Consider the following 20,442-nt stretch of genomic DNA (forward strand, 5'->3'; position numbering starts at 1 on the left):
AAGTGCTAAGCCCGTAGGCATCAAATTTCATAAGACCTTGCATCCCTTCATAACACACCAAGGTCTCTATATAGACAATCAATAACAATGGTCTCCATAAAGACAAATCTCAGTAATCCACAACAACGATTGGATTCCAGTTAAAATAGCGAATTCTCCGTTCATTACTATCATCTCATGTCATATCCCATACAATTCACACATAACCCTATTGGAATGCCAATTGTTTCTTATCCTTTCATACATTCATCCGAGCACATTTAACACATTAGACCATTTTTTTACAAATCAGTCCATTTTTCACATTTTTGTACTAATTTGTATACAATTCAAATCACATTCAAAGTATATAAATTAATAATTCAAACACATAGATCAAATTTACATATACAATTATACCATATGAACTTACTTGCAAAAATTGTTAGCGAGTTGAAGTGTAGGGACTAATCAACAATTTTCACTTTTCTTCGATTATCTAGGTTGATTCAAATCTTGATCTATATGATAATTCATTTCAATTTATCAGTTTAAAATGTCTTAGAATAGTTTATTTCATGCATATGATAGTCCAATTTCATTATATAGAAATTCCTAAAGTTTTGCAGTTTATTCAATTTAATCCATAAAATTGAAACTATCATATCTTTCACATTTAAGCCCCATTTTGCAATCCAATTTCAATCACATCCTTCTACAGCCCTATAATATTTATAATTACAAAATTTCATGCTAATTTCAAATTATTTCTATTTTAGTCCTTATATTCAAAACTAACAACTTTCACTTTACAATTTAGTCTTTTACAAATCTAAGCTTAAAAGCTAACCATTTAACACCAAAAGCTTTAAAAATGATAAATGGTAACATTTAAAAATTTATAGTTTCACAATTTAATCCATGAGATAGCTAAATCGAGTGACAACAATATCAAAAATATAAAATTTACGAAAAACGGACTTTAAATACCATACCATGCAATGGCCGAAAGCTTTAATAAAAAAAATGGCTTCCTTCTTTTTGTTTTGATTAAAAGGTGAAGAGAAAAATGAAGATGGACACTTTGATTTTTATGTTTTAATATAATTTTACTTAATATTTAACTTATTTCTAACATATATTTTTATTAGAAAATAAGCACTAACCATCCACCATATTTAAATATGGTTAAATAACCACATAAATCCTGAACAACCACTATTTAAGCTTTTTAACAAATAAAAGTTCAATAGCTATTAATTTTACGATTTTTACAATTTAGTCATTGTACCTTAATTAATAACTTTTCAATGAAATTACCGAAACGAAATTAAATATAATACTATAATAGACTCGTAAATAATATTTGTGCAGACTCGATCATTGAAAAATGAGGTTTCAAAACTACTGTTTCCAGCACTACTAAAAATGGGTTTTTCACTGTACAAAAAATCAGGTTGTAACTCTATTTCATCAATACAAATCACGTGAGAGGGATCAGAAAGATAACGACGTAACATCAATACATGGAACACATTAGCTCTTCACTGTACGAAAAATCGGGTTGCAACTCTATTTCATCTGTACAAATCACGTGAGAGGGACCGAAACGATAACGACATAACATCGATACATGAAACACATTATGAATCTTTTCTAGTTCTGGTGGTAACGCTAATCTATAAGCTACAGGGCGAATTATCTCGAGGATCTCATATGGTCCTATATCTTAGACTGAGCTTTGCTTTCCTGCCTAACAACAAGATTTTTTTCCAGGGCGAGACTTTCAAAAATACTCTATCAACAATTTGAAACTCGATATCTTTTTTTTATAGATCAGCATATGATTTTTGATGATCTGACACGGCTTTCCAACAGTCTCGTATGATTCTGAATTTTTCTTCTGTCTCACAAATCATATCAGTCCCTACTAGCTTGCTTTCACTCAATTCAGACCAGTACAATGGAGTTTGACATATGTGTCTATATAAGGCCTCGTACAGTGTCATTTTAATGCTTGACTGATAGCTGTTATTATAAGCGAACTCGTTTCGACTGATCGTCTGTCTACGGATAAAAAGTGTTACTGAAATTTCGTTTAATACCCATGGCATTGTGTAACTTACCTTAAAACTTGGAGGTAAATCTCGGATCGTGATCAGAAATAATGGATAACGGCACATCATGCAATCTAACAATTTCAGTAGCATACAACTCAGTTAGCTTCTCAAGCAAATAATCAATTCTGACTAGAATAAAATGTGCTGATTCATCAATCTGTAAAAATTTACCTAGATCAAATCTTTCTTTTTCTGTGTTAGAGGAAAACTCGATACGAAGTCCATCGTAATTCATTCTCATTTCCATTCTAGAATCATAATAGGTTGTAGCAAACTTGACGGGACCTGATGTTCTATTTTCACCTGCTGACATACCAAACACTTCGATATGAACTCCGAGATCTCACATTTCATTCCTGGCCACCAGTAAGTCCGTTTCAAATCATTATACATTTTGTTGTTGCTTGGATGTATAGAATAAGTATTGCTACGTGCCTCGTGTAATATGCCCCGTTTTAGCTCAAAATCATTCGGTACACATAACCGATTATGGAAATACAAGCTGCCTTTATCATTAATTTCGAACTCGGTTGTTTGTGCTTTTTCAACCAATACTCGTTTTGTTTGTAACTCTGAATCATTTTTTTTGTAACCACTACAGAAAAATAGACTTTTAGAGGTATTTTTTAGGCCTTTAGCGACACTTTTAAGCGCCACTAAAAGTATTAGCAGCGCTTTAACAAGCACCGCAAAAAGTGCCGCTATAGACAACTTAGCGGCATTTATGTGAAAAAACGCTGCTAAAGGTCATGACATTTAGCGGCGCTTTGTCACAAACGCCACTAAAGAATATGACCTTTAGCGGTGTTTTTAGCAAAAACACCGCTAAAAACATAACCTTTAAAAAAAATTATTTTAATCAAATAATATTTATTTTTATGATAAATATTATATTATGTTTTATTTTTAAATTTGAACTTTAAATATACTTTTAAGGATAAATAAAAAATATTATTTAAATTAAATTTTCTATGACTTTAAAACTAAATATAAAAATTAATGAATTTAGTTTTAGAATTTAAAATAATAAATTAATAACACAATTAAAATCCAAAAGTTAGAACTCAAGTTGTCGTAAATATTAAAGTAAAAATAAAAACTTAGAATCAAAACTAAAATAAATAATACATATGAGAAGCAGACTGACTAGTTGAACCTGCCTATGACTATACACATTGCAAGGTAATAAAAAATACAATGCATTTTCTTAATCAAGTAAATCTTGGTAATAAAAGATATAATACATTTACTTAATCAAGGAAATCTTGTAATGAACTCAAAGCAATGAGCCTTAGAGAAAAACCTTTGAGCATGGCTTCAAATTTGAACAGCAGATTTGGTGCCTACATGCTCTGCATGAAAATAAGAGTAAACTGTTCAAACCATAGTGAACATGGCAAAGATAAGTAAATCAATTCAACTCATTGTGCACTTACCTTCTATTTGGCGCCAGCCACGACCATACAACCTTAAAGCTTCAAGAAACCTCTGATGCTTCAAGAAATGAAGATGAAGAAATGGATGCTAATGAGTTCAAATATCAACATGTATAAAATAAAATAAAAATGGTTTTATTTGAAATGTAAAAAGACAAAAATTACTGTGATATTTGTCAACAACTCTGCCTCCTGCACGGAGATTTCGTAACATTGTCATCCTTGACAGCTCTTGCAAAGATTATAGAAAAAAAAAAAACTACTAAAATTGTTAAGAAAGCAGTTCTGTCCCCAGTTTCGTCCCCCAAAATTGTTATGTAGTTAAGAAAACCATCTTACTATTCATAGGAAAACTTCCACAAATAAAATCCATTAATTAAAAGGGCTACGCTATGGATGTGTATTTTGATATGAAATATCAAACACGTCATAGACACTTAAAACTTTGAGATAGTTATACTATTTTTTATTTCACTTATAGGAACCTCATATACTCAAGCAGTGCAAGTCTTTTGTGAATTAACCAATGCTTATGAAGATCTACTACTTACGGTTATCAATGCCAGCTGGAATCACAAATATTAGCAAGAATCAGACATAAATAGCAAAATTAATCAAGCACTTTCAAGGGACATCATTCTAGCAGTTCTTTAAAGAAATGGATTTCAATCCAGAATTCAGCAGTTCTGTAACTAGCCTAGCAGACAGATGGAAAAATAATATTTATTTTAGAGATCAATCTACCTCTTAAGTGGAATAACTTTCTGTAAACTTTAACCTTGTGAGCTTTTTTATTAATATGTTTCTTCTAATACTTCTTATAGATAATCACACTCAAGAGATTCAACCATTATGATTCAATGGATGGTTAATACAAGACCAAACAAAGACAATGGATCTAATTTAATAAGCTAAGCAGTGCTCATGAACAAAGCAAAGAATGACACCAAAGCTAAATACAAAAGCCTTTTCGGGAATTGTTGGAAGATAAGACAGAAATCATCACAAACAAGCGTGAAACAATTGAGATCAATGATTTCATCTCTACCAAAAAGTTTGCAAAACAGTTCTCCCGGCAACATGTAAAATCACAAGTCACCTTTCTTACCAACCAAAAACTCCTAATATTTCAAATAGTTCAATTCCACCTGAAAGCCCATTAGCTGAAACTGCAAGCCATACAAAATTATCTGAAGGCCAAACTCTCTAACCTTTTAGAACATCAGAACTATTTATTTTTGTTTCTAAGCAAAAGCCACCTTCAAGGGCAATTAAACTCTTACGATATTACCTTAATCCCGCTACTTAAAAGTTAAACCCTTGATGTTCCTTGTTGTTCAGCTCATTTTATAACCCTCAACAGTAATCAATAAAACAGAGTTTAGTATAAACCATTTCTATTTTTTAAACTTCTATTCACTTTATTTAAAGACCTACATTTAATTTGCCCAGCCTCCAAATATTCCAACGCAAAATTTTCATTCTCAATCACAACACCAATGCCCAAAAGATGGAAGAAAACAAAATCAAGTTAGTAAGAACACATATTTCACTTATGAAACTTTAAAGGGACGCATACCATCAGGATGATAGAATTTGGCCAAACGTCTATATGAAATCTTTATCTGTTCTTCATCAGCATCCCTTTCTAACTCTGTTGTTTAGAAATCAAAGTTCCAATATAATTACAATTAGTAGACCCAGAAAAAGAAATTGTTAGAAGTATTTTGATTTCTGGAATGTAACCAAATGATAAAAAGAACGGCGCTTTTCTCATCGAGCTAATAGCGGATAAGGGCTAAAACAATTACCAAGAGTTTCATAGGGAGACTTTTGATCGAACCAATTCGATGCCCTAACGACAGTTCTTCTTTGATTGACCCGAAACCAAGGCTCCTTCCTCCTCAAATCTCTGGACAAATGGAGCCACGGAGAGAAGGGAATGACATGAAGCCACGTTTGTTTGTTTTTTTCTTCAAAATTTCAATGACTAATTGTATATGGTCTGATTATATAGTTTTAACTATATACGTGCCTTCAATTAGAGGTAAAATTGTGGAAAACCACAAGCCGCTGTCAGTACTGCTGAGACATTCAAACTGACATAAATTAAAGCCAAACTCCGATCAAGAAATGAGTCTATAGAAAACAATCGAAGATTCTTCAAATATGAAAAAAAATTAAAACCAAAATAAAGAGGAAAAATACTGGAAAAACAAAACAAAATCTCAAAGAAAATGAAGCGAAGAAAATAAAGAGGAAAAATACTGGAAAAATAAAATAAAATCAAGGGCCCCCTTGATGATGCGAGCTAACTCCTTCAGCCACAGCCGCAAGCGAAGAAGACGAAAGAGATTCTGCCACCACACGACGCAACGGCTCCGGTGGCTTCTTAAGCGACGAAGATCTAAGCCACAAATCTTTATGTGATTCACTAGGTGGGACTTTTTGCACGGCTTTTGGGGGGTTCTGTTTCTGTCCTTGAGGTGAAGTTAACATCTCCACTACTTGGAAAAATGAGCGCCAAATTTTTTTTTAAGTAAAATAATTTTGTGGTGTTTTTATGAAATACGTCACAAAAAATTATTTTATTTTAAACAAAACGACGTTATTTTATTTTGTTAAAAATTATTTATTTTATCTGTTAAAATTATTAGTTAAGTGATTTTATTTATTTATCAATTTTTTAAAATCAAACAATAAAATTTATCAATATAAATATTTTGAATTTCTTATATAATTAAATATTAATAATAAATATTTTAGATTAATTATTAGTTTATTAGTACCATGGTTACATATAATTATGATTAAGATTTATCAATATAAATAATATTCAATACTTAAATATTGTCATTTCCGTACCATTTAAAAATATAATATTATTAACATTGATAAGCAATATATTAAATATCTTAAATTAATATTGATTACTTAATACATTGATAATGTAACTAATTTATTTATGTCGATTTTACATACATGTCCATCTTTTAAACATATATAACTTCAATTACTTAAATTTTGATTTCAAATTATTTATTTTTGAATGTTATATAATTTATGATTTTAAAATATTTATTTTTGAATATTATATGTTTTAATTATTTTAATAATTATTACTTACATGATCTAAAAAAATTTTATCGATAAAAAAATATATGTATATTTAAGTGCAAGGTACCTAAAATCTAGTATATATAAACACTTGTCTTAACTCGTTGGAGAATATAATAAGTAATTAATAATTTGTATGTTTTGAATAATTTACCAACAAGTGTTAGATGCAATAATAAAATATATCACACTCTTAAGATTATTGCTACCTAATTTGTCTAAAAAAGAAGAATCACAAAATCAACCTTAACGATGTTCACATCATCAACAAATAGTTATCAATTAGATTATTAATAATAATATTATAAAATAAATATGTCAAAGATAAAAAAATTAAAATTTCTAACATACTAATAAATTAATATTATCTCTTTTACAATTATATAAGAAATTATTTAATTTATAAATTAAAAAATATTAATTAATCTAAACCCTAAACCCCTAACTCTAATCTCCTAAACGCTAAACCCATAAAACCTAAACCCCAACCCTTAAACCATAAACCATAAACCATAATCCATAATCCATAATCCCTAAACACATAATCCCTAAACCTTAAAATAGTAACTCTTAAATCTTAAACCCTAAACCATAAATCCTAAACTATAATGATAATTAATTCAATATTTTAAAATTAATACTATCTCTAGAGATAAAGCATTGCTAGAACATTAGCGGCGCTTCTTCAAAAACACCGCTAAAGCCTAAGCATTAGCGACGCTTTTCCAAAAACGCCGCTAAAGCCTCGAGCATTAGCGGCGCTTTTTCGAAAACGCCGCTAAAGCCCCGAGCATTAGTGGCGCTTTTTCGAAAACGCCGCTAAAGCACCGAGCATTAGCGGCGCTTTTTCAAAAACGCCGCTAAAAACCCCAAAACCTCAGAACACAGTGTCGTTGGGCTTAGGTTTTTCGAGGCGCTTTTTGGAAAATGCCGCTAATGCTAATTTTTAGCGGCGTAGCGGCGTTTTCCAAAAAGCACCGCTAATGCTCGATCTTTAGCGGCGTTTTTTGGAAAGCGCCGCTAATGCTCGATCTTTAGAGGCATTTTTTGGAAAGCGCCGCTAATGCTTGATTTTTAGCGGTGTTTTTTTATCCAAACGCCGCTAAAAATGCCGTTAAAAGCCTATTTTGGTGTAGCGAACTCCCGAATTCTCTACAGGAATAATGGTTTAGCCTTTAACTCAACTAGAATAGAACCATCACGCCTCAAACTAACATTCATATCTCTCAACACAAACATAGATTTCTAGCTCAAAGTATAAATTACCACCTTAGCTTTACCAGGGTGGTAATCAATGACTAGATCGTAATCTTTCAACAGTTTAAGCCATATGCGCTGTCTCAAGTTCAATTCTTTCTGAGTCATTAGATACTTTAAACTTTTGTGATAAGTAAACATGTGACATTCTCGCCGTATAAGTAATGCCGCCAAATTTTCAAAGCAAAAACAACAATTGTCAATTCCTATAACAACATATTTTCCAGTGGAATCGAAAACGGCGGTTTCGAGATCCCGTATTCTAATGATCGAGTTAGTAAATAATATAGTGATTTTTGGCCCAATAATTTTATTGATCGGTTAGGAATTAAAGTATGAAGAGTAAATTGTAAAAGTGGTAAAAGTTGATTATTATAGATTGTTATAGGTAGAAGAGGAAATAATAAATAATTAGGGCTTAAAATGGCAATTAAGGCATTAGGTAAGTATTGTTGACACCATTTTTTGATGAAAACGGGGTCGACTTGAATTTTGAAAAATGAAACGGAAGTCGCCACCAATCCTTTTTTATGAGGTGTGATTGGATCACCTCGAAAAGTGGTTGTTTTTAATAAACGGTTTGATTTTATTAAAACAACAAGTTTGGTCCACGAAATTCAGAAGAATGGGTTCGGGAGTCGGTTACGCACGAGGAAGGATTAGCACCCTCGATACGCCCAAAATTGGTACCTAGTTGATTACTTAATGTCTTAGTGTCGAAAAACTGAAAACTTTAAAGAAATTTAAAAATACGATCCTTGTAATAAAATGTTGAAAATTTTGGGAAATGGGGCGCGTTCCACATTAATCGAGAAAGAAAGTATCGTATCCAGTAAGTTAGGACACAATGTCTCGAATTCCCGATATGCGAATGAATGTCAAAATTTACTTATTTAAAAGATGTTTAATTATCTCGAGTTTAGAAAATAGATCATGCCCAGTAAGTTAGGACACAATCTTTTCTTAATTCCCGAGATTGTTTAAAACTTGAGTTTGAAAAGATTCGTGTATTTAGATTTATTATGAAAATCGAAACCCAATAAGTTACGGTACGACCTTCTCGAATCTAAATACGAGATTTGGTTTTATTTAAAAACCATATGAAATAAAATTAACTTAACATAAAATGGAGGAATAAATGCAATATTAACATGCATAACACAATGATAATGATAATACAAGTAAAACTAATATAAGCAATAATCAAAAGAAATAAAATACATAAAATAACAAATCCAAGATATGAGATAATTAAAGCATTTCCTAAAAATAATAACGAATACATGAATAAATAAATAAATAAATAAATAAATAAATATCAAATAGTATAACAATAACAATACAAATAGTAGGAAATAAAATGTTCATGTATATATATAAACATATTTAAGTTATAAATCATAAAGTAAGTGAATGTATATATGTATATAAAAAGTTATGGAATACATAAAATATAAAGAGTATATACAAAATACATATTTTAGAAGTATAAAGGATATGTAAAATATATATATATATATATATATATATATATATATTTATGCAAATAAAAGAGAATACATGTAAGAATGTATATATGAATGTAAATACATACATATATAAACTATAGTATATATATAAAAATAAACGTACATATAGGCACATATATACATATATATATAGAAGCAATTATATTAGTATAATAATAGTAATAATAATGATAACACTAATAATAATAATAATAATAATAATAATAATAATAAACTTAAATAATAAAAGTGCTAAAATGAGGACTAAATCGAAATAAAAATGAAAATATTGGGTGAATTTAAAATAAAAAACGAAAAGGACTAAATTGTGACATTCGCCGAAAGAAGGGGGACTAAAATAGTAAATAGACCATAGCCCCAAAAGGCAGTGCTGCAGTGGACCAAAATGAAACCAAAATAAAAATCTGGGGCTAAATTAAAAATAAAAGAAAATAACGAAAAGGGCAAATTGCAACGCTTCAAAAGCGGAAGGATCCAGACGTAAATAACCCACCAAGACAAAAACACGCGGACCACAGGTCGCGGGTCGGTCGATCTTGTGAGTTAAAGGGCTAAACGACTGCTTTTGGCTATTGGTCTTGAAGCTCAAAACTACGCCGCTTCATGGGCCCTATTTAAGTCAAAATTTTTTAAAATTTTCATTTTCATCCATTCATTAAAAAAATTCTCTAAACTCTCTCTAGTCCCCTCCCTCGATCTTGGCTCGGCCAATGGCCACCGTCTTGGGACTCGGTCGCCCGGCGTCGGCGTCGGCGTCGCCGCGCAGTGGGTGGCAAGGCAAAAAACTTATTTTCTAGATCTCGACTCCCTGAGCCCGGATCTAGCCTCAAAACAACCGAAAATAAAGGGGAAAAGGCCGTTATGCCTCTCTTCAATCGGTTCCGTCACCGGAGAAGGAGTCTCCGATGGCGAGAAGACTGAGCGACTCCCGGTGAGTTCCTTTTTCCCTTTTCTTTTTGTTTTCGTATATAAAATAGAAAAAAAAATAAAAAATAGGAGTAAACAACCTAAGTAAATACCTAAACAGAAAATATATCTTCTTGAAAATGTTGTATTTTATTTGCTGAATATTTGTGAAAAAGAGACCTTTTTACAGATGCAAAGATCGGTTTTTTAAAACCGATTCCCCCTTTTTCGTTTCTTACAAATCGGCTTTATAGCCAAAAGAAAAATAAAATTTTGGTCTTGTCTCCTTCTGCTTCTGCTTGTGTTGCGTGTTTGCAGGGTGATGGACGAGCGGCGCGACGTTAGAGGCAGGTACGGATGGGACGTAGCGAACGGCGGTGGCAGAAGAGTGGGTACTGCAGAGGTGTACGGCGCACATGGGGGAAACTAGGGTTCTGAAACCCTAGTTTTTCATTGGGTTGGGGCTGTATTTGGGCTGGTCCAATTAATTTTGTAATGTAACTGGGCCATTTGGGCTGAAATTTGTTTTGCTGGTAGGGCCCGGGTGAAATTGGGCTTCTACAAGTATAGTGGAGGGTTTGGTAAGGAATGAGGTTAACAATATTAAAAAAGCATACATTTATTTAATTAAAAGAAACATAAAACATAAGAAATAAAAAAGCCATTATCCATTCTTTCGTCTTCAACCGTGCGAAACAAAAAGAGAGGGAAATAATAAATGAAATTTCATTAGTCCAGGGGTTATAAGATTATGTTATTTTGGGCACATAGTCCCCAAAATCTGTGGTCCTCCGCTTTAGCAAGTGAAATTAAATTGAAAACAAAAATATGGTAATTACTATAAAAGTGAGAAAATTAAAAGGTAAATTAGGTGTTTTTTCTTCGGTAATAAATAAGGCATTTCAAATCCAATAATTGAAGAAATAATTAATTTTCTGATATTTAATTACTCATTCTCCAAATTAATTTTATGCCCAATGTATTAGGAAATGGAAGGGAAAGGGAAAAATTATCGTGCCCATCGAAAAACATTAAGAAAAAGCAAAACATCCGACCTACCGGATTCGAACCAGTGACCTAAGGATTACAATGAATTTACACACTACAGTCCTCCGCTCTACCAACTGAGCTAAGGTCGGAGAGATGTTATTGGTGGACAATTAAAATTTTTATTGATGTTTTATTGATGCTTAACATTCAAAGGAGGATTTAAAAGGCTTAAATTGTCGGGCATCTTTCTACTCTTTTAATTTCTAAAATGTACTCCCTATTTTAATTTCAAAACATTGAGTTTTTTTTAATATTTATCTTTCATTAATTTTCGTCCAATTTTCTTAGTTGTGGTAATTATAAAAACACAAAAGAAAATTTATAGCCCTCAACATTTATATTTTTTATCAATTTGATCATTACTCTTTAAAAAAACATAAAATTTTAATAAATAATAATTTTCATATTTTTAATAAAATTTTAAAAAGTTATTAAAAATTAAAATTCCTTTAAAATTCAAAAACAAGAAAAATGTAAAAATGTAAAATAAAAATTATGAAGACCAAGGACACAAAGTCGATCTTGCTTATCTTCACTTTCCATATGTCAATCAAGTTGTTTTACTTATTTTCACCCGACTTTAAGTTGTCCGTATCCTAAATAAACCTCATTTGACATTGTTGTTTGGGGTTTTAACCCCCAAACAACAATGTCAAACACTTAGCTTTTGGGGTTGAAATTGTAGTGGAAAAATATTTTTTCACCCAAACACAAAAACTGGATTTTAGTGTTTTTAGCTTTTGCATTTTAAAAGGTAAATTATCAAAATATCCCTATTTATTTTGAAAAAAACAGGGTCGACTTTTAAAACGAAAATGGAGTCGCCACCAACCTTTTTGATGAGGTGTGATTGAGACACCGTGAGGAATGGTTGTTTTTAATAAACAACTTGATTTTATCAAAACAACGATTTTGGTCCACGAAATTCAGAAAACAGGTTTGGGAGTAAGTTACGTACGAGGAAGGAATAGCACCATCGTAACGCCCAAAATTAGTACCTAGTTGATTAATTAGTGTCTTAAAGTTGAACGTCAAAAATTCGAAAAGATTAAAAAGCGATTCCCATTTTAAAAAAACTTTATTGGAATTTATTATTTTAAAAACTAAAAATTCAATCTTCTTGCTTCAATGAAGAAATCAAAAACCCCGTAAGTTGGGGCGCGACTCCTTGAAGTTTCAAAGACGGCACACGAGTTTGCCTTTATTTAAAAACCTCGTCTCGAGATAACAGAGTGCTATATCCAATAAGTTAGGACACAATATTTTGAAACGTGAAAATAAGCTTTAACTTGGAATCTTTGCTTTAATTAAAAAGAAATACTCGGTTACTTAAATTCAACGAGGAAGATTGAGCCCCAATAAGTTAGGGCACAATCTTCTCGAGAATCTTGGATACCGAGTCTTATTTTAAAAATCCTTGAATGAAAAATGTAAGGTGATTAAATGACAATATGCAACACGAAAGGATAATTTGTAAATAAATTATACATTAATCAAATGAACGGTAGATAAATACAAGCAAGTAATACACATAGCAACAATAATCTCATGTAAATACCCATATCGGCTAATAAGTAGAAACTAATTAAAATCAAGCAATTTTACATAAACACTAACGAAATATACAAATTTAAGCATAATTTAAGAAATAAATATAATATATGTAATTTAAAATATTTAAATAAGTTTAAATAAATTAACAATATTAAAATAAGTTGAAATGAATTAAAGATGTTAAAATATTTGAAAGAAATAAAATATCTATATAATAATATGAAATTAACAATAGATTATGTATGTATAATGAAAACAATTTAATATGAAAGATGTATACATAAATAGTATTACGTAAAAAATATTTATACAAATCTAAAAATATGTAATGAGTGAATTTAGAGAAAATATATTGTAGAATAAAATAAATTCAACAATATTAATAGTAGTATATTATAAAAAGGTAAATACATATAAGATTTTAAAAGTAACTTAAAACAATAATACATATAAAGTAAAGTAATGTATATATAATAGGAAAATATATAAACAAATAATATTATCAATAATAGCAGTAATAGTAATAATATTAATAATAATGAAAGTAGTAATAATAATAATTATAATAACAACAACAATAATCTTAATATTAATGAAAATATTAAACTAATTAAAAAAACAAAAAAAAAGATTAGATTGCAACTAAAACGAAATTAATCGGGGAATAATGTAAATAAAACAGAAGAAGGGCCAATGTACAATGCGCGAATGACATGGAGGGTTAATTTGGAAATATTCCAACCCTCCAAAACGCTGTGTTGCAACATGGACTAAAATAAAACAAAAAACAAATTAAAGGGCAAAATTTTTAAAAAGAAAAGAACTTATTTGAACACGCCACAAAAGAGAGAGGACCATTTGCGCAAATTTACCCTTGGGACAAAACGCGCAGGTCCTCCCCTTGGGTCGGGTCAACATGTGGGTCAAGGGCCTGAAACGGCGCCGTTTTGCGTCTGGTGCTTTAAATCAAAACGACGCCGTTTTGATAAGCTTTATGAATCAACTTTTTTGTCAAAAAAAACATTTTATTCCTTTCTGAAAAAAAACCTTCAAAAATCCTCTCAAAGCCCCTCATTTCCTTCTAGAATTCGGTAGGACTCCGGTGCCTCACCATCGTGGCGGCTGCCGGTTGCCGGCCAAGGCGCCGCCGACCGCGGTGGCTGGAAAATTTTAAAAATATTTTTTTTGGTTTTTTCGACTCTCGGACCTAAAAATCACCGATTTTCATCGGAATCGGCACCTCCCTCGCCAAAAAGGTACAACCTTTACCCTTTTCTTTTTGTTTTCGATTAAAAAAATAAATAAAATAAAAAAAAACAAAAAAACAGAAGGTAAAACATCTACCTTCGAAAATGGCTTGTATTTGAATTGATTTTTCTCTCCTTTTTTTTGATTCATTCGTGTGTCTCAAATACATAAATTCGGGGCCTTATTATAGCCCGAAATTTCCTATTTTCCCTACTTTTACACTGTTTGTGTTGCTATTGGACTCTGCTAATCCTTTTACAGGTAGAAACGTGGAGGTGTGGCGCAAGGCGTGGTGCGCATGGAGGAGGGCTAGTTCCGAGTCGTGCGACGGTTGGATGCTGTGCTGGAGGTTGCTGAAGGCATTGTTGGGGGCGGCGGCTGCTTTTTTTTCTGCTTAGGGTTTCTTTTTTTTTTTGGGTAGGGTTTAGTTGGGTAATAGGCTAATGGGTTTGTTGGTCTGTTGGACTTTATTTATTTTTAGTTTAAATTTGTTTTTTACTTGGTTTTATTTGCATATGGGCTGGGCAAATTTTGGGCTTGTAAAACTGCCCGTCTTTGCTCATTGTCGTGTAACGGGAATGAATTAAAGACTTTAACAAGGCCAAATTTGCCCGGTCTTATTGAGTCTTAACTTCTATTGGTGAGTAGCTTCACTCCGACACACTGTGTCTTCAAGGGTATAGGAGTTGTCACTTCGATCCACTCCACTGCAACGTCAGGGAGATAGGGTTTGTAACTCGTAGCTTTTCAAGAGAACAAAATTTAATATCTTCAGTCTGCTCCACTGCAACTTCAGGGAGATAAGACTATTGGCTTTAATATACTCCACTGCAGCTTCAGGGAAATAAGATTGATTTATTTGGTCTGCTCCATTGCAACTTTAGGAAGATAAAACTTGATGCGATCTGCTCTACTATAACTTCAGAGAGATAAGATCTGTGGTTTTAATCCGCACCACTGCAACTTCAGGGAGATAGGATTATTGGTTTCAATCTGCTCCGCTGCAACTTCAAGGAGATAAGATTCGCCATCTTCAATCCGCTCCATTGCAACTTCAAGGAGATAGGATTATTGGCTTCAATCTGCTCCGCTGTAACTTCAGGGAGATGAGATCCGCCATAATTTGTAGCTTTAATCTGTTCCACTGCAACTTTAGGGAAGTAATATTCGCTGTCTTCAGCCTGCTCTGCTGCAACTTCAGGGAGATAAGGCTTGTATCTTCATTCTGCTCCTCTGCAACCTTAGGGGGATAAGACTTGTGGTTTTACCGATCTGTTCTTTGGGGAACATGACCTGTATAATCCATTTTATGAACCTAATTATGCCTAGTGATTAGGATGTCATGGTCAGAATGAATCAAATACTCTTAACTAGACGTGTATGAATGACATTTGAATGAATGCAGAATTTTAATTTTTCGAGAATGATCCCGCTTAGATTGTCATTACTCAAAGTTTATTAAGGTTTTATCACTGACGTGCTACAACACATTCTTGCTCGGCTGGCATCTCTAAAGAAACACTTAATCAGATTGCCCCACACTGTAAACTTCAAAGTTCAATCCACTGGGACGCAAAATTTATATCATATTTCTCCCACTGTAACCCAAGGGTAGAAAAATATGGCTTTTTTCTCAATCGTCTCCTATTGCAAATCAATGATACAAATTGTGAAGCTCTTTGGTCCTTTACACCATTCCCAAGGAGTCATACCAAATGCTCATACACAAATGAAGATTCTCTTATCCAAGAAGTTATCTTATTATTCGGTGATCATTGCTTGCTTGTTCGTTTAAGCTTTGTCACCAACACGACGTCTTGTCATTTTGTATCAATGTTTTGACAACAAAATTCGAAGGGATAGTCTTAACTTAGATTTTCTTTCTTAGATTTCCAACCTTTAAACTCGGTGTGTTCTAAACAATAGTCTTGTTTCAGATTACTGTATTATTTAGAAACTTCTAAAGTAGTATGCAAAACTTCCCTTGTGAAAGTTTTATTAGTCCATTAATCATTATTCTAATGCAACATGCTTGCAAAAAGATCATAATCCTGAATAAGAAATGAATTGATTTGGGGTGTAGCTCGAAATGAATAAATTAAAATAAAAGATGATAAAAAAATAGAAAAGGAATAGATTGAGAACAAGTATCTTGGAAAGAATAAAGTATTCCAAGAACAACAAATTCAATATAAGTAGTATGAAGACTAGGTATCTCAGATATCGCAGCTTGAACTTCTCTGTACAAACTTTCTGAAGACCATTCTAGGTTTGACATGTGTTTAGTAGATCTACAGTACTCTGTCGATGCCCCAGACGTCACATACCATTTTCCTGTTAATTCAGGTATAGCAAGATCACCACACGCCCCAATCAAAATTTTGAGTTGCTCTGATAACCCCATGTCCCATTTTGATCAAAATTTAAGCCGCCCTTTTCGGGTTTTCAACCCAAATCTCCTTTGGTCTCAAGGCGCCCTTTGTGGGTTTTGACCTTGGCCTCTCCTTTCCTTTTTTTTTTGTTTTTAAGGACTCAAAGCGCCCTTTGCGGGTTTTCACCTTGATCCCTTCTCCTTTTAGGTAAAGTACCTCTTGACTGCATCTAAGTTTACAGGGTTTGGCAAGTTTTTACCATCCATCTTACTCAAGATTAAAGCTCCTCCGGAAAAGGCCTTCTTTACAACATATGGACCTTCCCAATTTGGCATCCATTTTCCTCTAAAATCCTTTTGTATAGGAATGATCTTTTTCAATACTAGGTCCCCTAGTGGAATTCTCTTGGACGAACCTTTTTGTTGCATGCCCACATCATTCGCCTTTGATACATCTGACTGTGTTGGATAGCTTTTAGCCTTTTTCCCTCTATTAAGTTCAACTGATCGTATCGAGACTGGACCCATTCTGCTTCATTAAACTTTAGCTCAGCCAACACCCGGAAAGAAGGGATTTCAACTTCGATAGGTAATACTGCCTCCATACCATAAACCAAGGAGAAAGGCGTTGCACTGGTGGAAGTCTTGATTGATGTTTGATAAGCAAGGAGGGCAAATGGTAATTTCTAATGCCAGTCCTTATAAGTCTCAGTCATTTTCCCCACAATTTTCTTGATATTCTAATTGGCCGCTTCCACTGCACCATTCATTTTTGGGCGATACGGTGACGAATTATGGTGTCTGATCTTAAATTGACTGCAGACTTCCGATATTGAGTTGTTGTTCAAATTCAACGCATTATCCGATATGATTCTTTCGGGTACTCTATATCGACATATGATCTCCTTTTTCAAGAACTTGCTAACTGATGACTTTGTGACATTAGCATACGAAGCAGCTTCTACCCATTTAGTGAAGCAATCAATAACCACAAAGATGAAACGATGCCCATTAGAAGCCTTCGACGATATTGGCCCGATGACATCCATACCCCACTTGGAGAAAGGCCATGAAGAAGTCATAACGTGAAGAGGCGAAGGAGGTGTATGCACTTTATCACCATAAATTTGGCATTTATGGCACTTCTTGGCATAATTGATGCAATCTCCTTCTATGGTGGACCAGTAGTACCCAAACCTCATAATCTGTCTAGCCATTGTAAACCCATTAGCGTGCGTTCTGTAAATACCCTCATGGACCTCCTCCAAGATTTTTCTAGCCTCCACAACATCTACACATCTTAATAGTACCTGATCCTTTCCCTTTTTATATAAGATCTCCCCATCTAAGACATAATCAATGGCTAGTCTTCTTAGAGCCCCCTTATCATTCTCAGCTGCCTGGTCAGGATACTTACTATTCTTCATATATCACAATATATCTTGATACCAAGGGCTATCATCCTTTTCTCCCTCTTCGATATTGTAACAATGAGCTGGGGTTTCATATATGCTCATCTGGATAGGCTTCATGTCCTCTTGATTGTTCACTTTAATCATGGAGGCTAGAGTACCCAACGCGTCAGCCATCTGGTTTTCATCTCGTGGGAGATAGTAGAAAGTAATGTCATCAAACTCTTCAATCAATTTGAGGACAAGTTTTTGATAACTGATTAATTTAGGATCTCTCATTTCCCATTCACCTTTGAGTTGGTATATCACCAATGCTGAATCCCCATTTACCTCTAGTACTTTTATTTCACGCCTTATAGCTGCACGAATGCCCATGATGCACGCTTTATATTCTGCCATGTTGTTTGTGCAATCAAAATCCAATTTGCAAGTAAAAGGATAATGATCTCCATTTGGGGATACTAAGACTGCCCCAATTCCATTGCCTACAGCATTCGAGGCTCCATCAAAGTTTAGCTTCCAAATATGACCCACTTGGGACTCTTATTCAATAGTTACCACATACATCAAGTCTTCGTTTGGGAAATCAAAATTCAAGGGCTCGTAATCCTCCAAGGCTCTACTAGCTAGAAAGTCAGCTATTGCACTCCCTTTCACGGTCTTCTGGCTCACATAGACTATGTCAAATTCGAAAAGCAAAATCTGCCATCTGGCCATCTCCTATTCAAAGTAGTCACCTCTATCATATGCTTTAAATGATCTAATTTTGAAATTAGCCAAGTCGTATGGTACAACATGTACTGTCTCAGTCTCCGAGTCGTCCAGATCAATGCACATCATAATTTCTCAATAGGCGAGTATCTTATTTCACAATTAGTGAATTTCTTACTGAAATAGTATATCGCCCTTTCTTTCTTTCCTATCTCATCATGTTGGCCTAGCACACATCCCATGGAATTGTCAAACACCATTAAATACAGTATCAGTGGCCTATCCGGGCTAGGTGGTGATAGTACTGGAGTATTAGACAAGTACTGTTTTACCTTGTCAAAAGCTTCCTGGCATTCCTCGTCCCACTCACCTGAATTATGTTTCGTCAAGAGATGGAATATGGGGTCACATTTCTCAATTAGTTGTGAAATGAACCGAGCAATATAATTCAATCTTCCTAAGAATCCTCGAACTTCCTTCTGAGTACGTGGCGAAGGTAAATCTCATATCGCCTTGACCTTGTCTGGGTAGATCTCGATTCTTTTGTCACTGGCTATAAAACCCAACAGCTTTCCTAACCTAGCTCCGAAAGTGCATTTCATTGGGTTAAGCTTGAGCTGGAATTTCCTCAGTCTTAAGAATAACTTTCTCAAGACTTGTACATGTTCCTCTTCTGTTCTGGATTTTGCAATCATATCGTCAACATAAACCTCGATTTCCTTGTGCATCATGTCATGGAACAAGGCTACCATGGCTCTTTGATATGTTGCTCTTGCATTCTTTAAACCAAATGACATCACTTGATAGCAAAACGTTCCCCACAAGGTGATAAATGTAGTCTTTCCCATATCTTCGGGATACATTTTTATTTGATTGTATCCAGAGAAGCCGTCCATAAAGGAAAACAGAGAGTAGCCTGCTGTGTTATCTACTGAAGTTTCAATATGAGGCAATGGGAAATTATCCTTTGGGCTAGCCTTGTTCAAGTCACTGTAATCCACACACATTCATACCTTCCTATCATTTTTAGGGACTGGGACGATATTAGCTACCCATTCGGAGTACTTGACCGCCTGTAAGAATCCAGCATCACACTGCTTTTTGACTTCCTCCTTTATTTTTAGCACAATATCAGGCCTCATCCTTCAGAGTCTTTGCTGAACTGGCTTGCAATCCTCTCTTATAGGAAGGCGATGCACTACGATGTCGGTGCTTAATCCCGGCATATCCCAGTATGACCATGCGAAGACATCTTTGGATTCTTAGAGTAACTCAATGAGATCTCGCCTCGTCTCTGTGGTAATGTCAGTTCCAATATTCACCTCTTTTCCCTTTTCCAAGCTCACAATTTCTATTGACTCCCTGTGAGGTAGGATTTGTTTCTCTTCCTATTCTATCATCCTCAACAAGTCCGGAGATAAACCACAGTCTAGTCATCTTAAAAGTTATGCGATCCTTCTAAACACATGTCTCGCTCAAAAGGAAATTCTGAATTTGTAGCAGCGTCACTCATGTCATTGATATCCGGAGACCTACGGTGGGTACCAAAGAATATACCAAGAATATATGAATTTATGAATAATCATTTGTACAATAAGATTATAAATGTAAGGAAAGAATGATTTGGAAGACAACCTCAAACAAGTGAAAGAATAAAAGAATACTTGCTTAAAATGAATGTAAAGATGTATTTTATTAGAATAATAACATTCAGACATGAGTCTATTTCACAAAGGAATTCCTATAATTTTT

At 33.5% G+C, this 20,442-nt stretch overlaps 1 long non-coding RNA gene and 1 other non-coding gene across 4 annotated transcripts; both read right to left on the reverse strand.

Annotated features, from left to right (window-relative positions):
• Window positions 1-3,156: 3,156 nt before the first annotated feature.
• On the reverse strand, window positions 3,157-6,034 carry LOC105774718 (uncharacterized). Of its 3 annotated transcripts, none has more exons than XR_001127515.2 (4): window positions 5,804-6,034; window positions 5,347-5,634; window positions 3,536-5,189; window positions 3,157-3,451 (listed from the first exon to the last, which is right to left on the reverse strand). It is a non-coding gene; the product is annotated as an uncharacterized LOC105774718 (long non-coding RNA). The 3 variants fall into 3 exon arrangements; XR_001127514.2 differs by having other exon boundaries at window positions 3,536-3,593; window positions 3,701-5,189; window positions 5,347-6,034; XR_001127513.2 differs by having other exon boundaries at window positions 5,347-6,034.
• Window positions 6,035-11,393: 5,359 nt separating this feature from the next.
• TRNAY-GUA (transfer RNA tyrosine (anticodon GUA)) lies at window positions 11,394-11,483 on the reverse strand. Its single transcript is given in 2 exon segments — window positions 11,394-11,429; window positions 11,447-11,483. It is a non-coding gene; the product is annotated as a tRNA-Tyr (tRNA).
• Between the last annotated feature and the right edge of the window lie 8,959 nt (window positions 11,484-20,442).

The sequence above is a fragment of the Gossypium raimondii genome, chromosome 6 (genome assembly GCF_025698545.1).
Source record: "Gossypium raimondii isolate GPD5lz chromosome 6, ASM2569854v1, whole genome shotgun sequence".
Taxonomy (NCBI): Eukaryota; Viridiplantae; Streptophyta; class Magnoliopsida; order Malvales; family Malvaceae; genus Gossypium; species Gossypium raimondii.